Source organism: Gavialis gangeticus, unplaced genomic scaffold (genome assembly GCF_001723915.1).
Source record: "Gavialis gangeticus isolate Ggan-Ray unplaced genomic scaffold, GavGan_comp1, whole genome shotgun sequence".
NCBI lineage: Eukaryota > Metazoa > Chordata > Crocodylia > Gavialidae > Gavialis > Gavialis gangeticus.
Window position 1 is genome coordinate 7,264,661 of NW_017728998.1, and position 3,341 is coordinate 7,268,001.

The following is a 3,341-nucleotide window of genomic DNA, read 5'->3' on the forward strand; positions in this document are numbered from 1 at the left end:
GGGGGGGGGGGGGGGAGATCGGCTGCCTGCTCACCTTTTTTGTATTCTACTAGCTGTGTTCAGTGCTTCTGTTGACTCTACTTGTCTAATCAAATTCTTATTTACAATAATTTTTTATCTTCCTCAACAGGTTGCCAATAAATTAGGATGAATGCTGGGATACATTTTTTACAAGCCCGTGAGATTACAGAACAGCTTTTTGCAACTACTGTGTGTAAAAGCATTTTTATATGGTTATAGAGCTTGCATTCCTAATGTATATTGTATACCTAGGCTTAGGTTAGTTTATATTTTGATTTGTGTACTGTAGTTTCACTTTTTGAATTCTTGTTATAAAGGATCAACTGTGTTATTAAAACACAAATCTGATGGATCTGAACTAAAACTACTGAATGTGAGTGGATTTGTGTGAAGTCATTTATTTTTCTCTGTTTACTATACGTTTTATAAACATTTCATTTTGATGGCAAAAGATCTAGTGATTTCTATTGAAATTGAAAAAATTAACTTGTCATATGTAACTTTGTGGAATGAAGCACAAGATTGAAATATAGAGTTAGTTGTAGTGCTATTTAGATAGCATAAATTACTGAACCAGTACAAGGTTGTTTATTAATGTTTTTAATGTATCCAAGATGATGCTTCTGGAAACTTGAGACTCCAGAAAAAGAATCACAGCTTGCTCATACTCTTGTATTACTTTACCTATTGAGCCTGTATTTTAATTCTCTAAAACACACCTGCAAAATTGAGCAATGACTGCCATTCAAATAGGTTGTAGAATTTAAAAAGCTGAGGTGCTATTAATTCTTGGTTAAAGTTTTCTAAGAGTATTGTAAGATACTACACTGAAACTCTGATAGCGCAGGTCCATTAACAGTGTTATATCTGAACAGTAGTGTTATGAAAATAATGATAAACCACTATCCGAGAAAAGTGCCAGGTCTTTGAGGTTAGATCACTGGTTCTCTGAATGAAACTCTGCTGATTAAGAAACCAGAATATCCTTGTATGCAAAGGAAGGAATCCAGTTATCCAAGAGTTGTAAAGTCCTGGTTATTGTGAGAGCAACAAACTCTAGGACTCTTCATAATACCCTGATCCAGAAACCAAAACTCCTATTAATCTCTTATTAAACTTTTATTAATCTTGTCCAATTTGTGTCTAGCTGTTAAAATTTAACAGGTTAAATTAGAGTTTTTGTTTTCATAAATATTTTCTGAATAGTCCTTGTATACCATTTCACTGGAACACAAAGATGACCAGCGTTTGGAAGATTGGTGTGGCTGTTAAAATACCAATGCAGTTTGTTTGAGCATAACTTTGGCATAAAATCGAAAATGCATGCGAGGGTCTGAGAACTAGAGTGGAATTACGAAGGCAACACAAGATGTGATTTTTCAAAGCAGGAAAAACTGTACTATAAGCTCATAGTAATAGGGAAAGTTGTGATTTGTAGGTGTATGCTGTACCACCAGCCTTAGATTTGTTGTACTGTCATTAAAATACCTAATAAACTGTTAAATGGTAACATATAATAGTGAGATTATGTTTAAAGCATGGACAGTAGTGCATGCATTTCACTAATCTACCCAAAAACTTGAACTTCAGCAATTGAATACATCATTTAAAGGCCTGGGCATAATATTTCACCTGCATTTGATATATTACAAGTTATCTGACTGCGCATCCATAATTGTTGAACAGGATTTAGCTATCCACTGAACATTACAATATGGAGATTCTCTGTGCGTTGTTTTCTAGTTCTCAAAACAATTGCACATGCTGCTTTTGGCTAAAGAATTCGAGTGCTGAAATGAAGTTTTACTACACCTATATGCTGTAACATTTTACAATATACAGGGGAACCTTTTATGTGGTATAATTAAGGAAGTTACATTATTCTCTCCTCTCTCCCCCCAACCCTTCTAACTGTCATGGTTTTGACTGTGTATGAACTGACTAAAGTCAGTACTTTTCAACAGGTCTAGTTACAAATATGTTACCAAGACTATTACACTTTAAAAGGGGAAAACAAATTAGGATTCACTGTGAGCATTAACCAGATTAATATTACTCATTAGAGAAGTTTAGGCAATTTGTCATTTATGTTTCTTACAACATTTATCTTGAAGACAGAGTATCAAACATGGGGAGGTATTGGAGTGCACAGGACTGATGCATTTAGAAACCCCTATCAAGAGGAGGAAGTTGCGATGGATCAGCCATGTCAGCAGAATAAGAAGACTGTATCCCCAAGAATATTTTGTATAGCAAGATTTGAGATGGCTCTAAAAAGCAGGGTTGCCCTCTATGGTGGTACCACACTGCAAAAATTATATGAAGTTGTTCAACATCAAGGTACAAAGGTGGGAGGAGTGCACAGAATCCTGTTAGACGTGGAGGGAACATTTAGTATTGGGTGCTGCTCAACATGAAGCAGCTTTGATCCTAATGATGGAAGCAAAGTGAGAAAGAAGGAAGCAGCATGCTGTAAACTTGCTCCAACTCGGACAACATAATGCATCTGTGAAACTTGTAACAGGCTATGTTGCACTCTAGTTGGTTTTGTCAGCCACAAACAGATTCATCAGGCATCTGACTAGACCTCTTACATGTACACCATGATCCAGAGGATCGATTGTTGCCTACTGTCTTGAAGACAGACTAATTTCAAAATGTAGCCCCAGGGCTAGAAACAGCAGTCTGAATCCAGCATGAATGGAAGTCAATTGTCAACTCTCTCTCATCTGTGTACCTACTTTCTATTTTATGAACATGCCTCCAGTTGCCACAATCTAGTTTGATTTTTCTTCTTGGTATACTTCCACCCCCTGTCTTTCTTTCACAAGTGAAGCTCTGCCTTACCACAGGCCGGCCTCATTTCTGTGTATACCCATAGTATATACCCTGTGCTTTCCTAGTTGCAGTCTTTCTAAAACCAAGGAATTGGGAATAGGATGGTCAGTGCTAGAGCAGCAGACAAAGGTAGAGACATTTCCATGTGAAGCACACCAAGCAAATGAACTTTTTTTCAACTAGACCAACTTATGACTGATACAAAGTACAGGGAAGATTCTGCACAATACAACAGTAGTGCAATGAGCCTGGGTACACCAATAAATTGTGGTGTGTGGTGTTTTCCCGAGTAGTTTATCTGATTTGCAATTCACTTAAATCAGCATACCTCAACCTGTGGGTCGCAAGGATATATAAAAGGGTCACAAACACTTTAAAAATGTATTATCCTTTAAAGGAGAAAAATGGAAACTGGTTTTTAACTCCCCTCTCATTTTAAACCGTGTGTGTGTGTGTGTGTGTGTGTGTGTGTGTGTGTGTGT

General features: G+C 36.8%; 1 protein-coding gene across 1 annotated transcript in view; it reads left to right on the forward strand.

Moving 5' to 3' along the window:
* HSBP1 (heat shock factor binding protein 1) overlaps positions 1-1,531 on the forward strand; it is a 4,391-nt gene extending 2,860 nt beyond the window's left edge. Inside the window, exon 4 of the mRNA XM_019505466.1 lies at positions 131-1,531. The gene's annotated coding sequence lies outside the window, so the exon portion shown is untranslated. The remainder of the gene's footprint in view (positions 1-130) is intronic.
* Positions 1,532-3,341: the final 1,810 nt, after the last annotated feature.